The sequence below is a fragment of the Colobus angolensis genome, unplaced genomic scaffold (genome assembly GCF_000951035.1).
Source record: "Colobus angolensis palliatus isolate OR3802 unplaced genomic scaffold, Cang.pa_1.0 Scaffold475, whole genome shotgun sequence".
NCBI lineage: Eukaryota > Metazoa > Chordata > Mammalia > Primates > Cercopithecidae > Colobus > Colobus angolensis.
Genome location: NW_012118210.1, coordinates 1,094,527 through 1,095,250, shown reverse-complemented (window position 1 = coordinate 1,095,250; position 724 = coordinate 1,094,527).

The following is a 724-nucleotide window of genomic DNA, read 5'->3' as shown; positions in this document are numbered from 1 at the left end:
CTCTAAGGACTTGCTTTATGAATCTGGGTGCTCCTGTATTGGGTGCATATATATTTAGGATAGTTAGCTCTTCCTAATGAATTGATCCCTTTAACATTATGTAATGGCCTTCTTTGTCTCTTTTAATCTTTGATGGTTTAAAGTCTGTTTTATCAGAGACTAGGATTGCAACCCCTGCTTTTTTTGTTGTTGTTCTCCATTTGCTTGGTAGATCTTCCTCCATCCCTTTATTTTGAGCCTATGTATGTCTTTGCATGTGAGATGGGTCTCCTGAATACAGCAAACTGATGGGTCTTGACTCTTTATCCAGTTTGCCAGTCTGTGTCTTTTAATTGGATCATTTAGTCTATTTACCTTTAGGGTTAATATTGTTATGTGTGAACTTGATCCTGCCATTATGATATTAACTGGTTATTTTCCTTGTTAGTTGATGCAGTTTCTTCCTAGCATTGATGGTCTTTACATTTTGGCATGTTTTTGTAATGGCTGGTACCAGTTGTTCCTTTCCATGTTTAGTGCTTCCTTCAGGGTCTCTTGTAAGGCAGGCCTGTTGGTCATAAAATCTCTAAGCATTTGCTTATCTCTAAAGAATTTTATTTCTCCTTCACTTATGAAACTTAGTTTGGCTGGATATGAAATTCTGGGTGGAAAATTCTTTTTTTATTTTTTATTTTTTATTTTTTGAGATGGAGTCTTGCTCTGTCACCCAGGCTGGAGTGCAGTG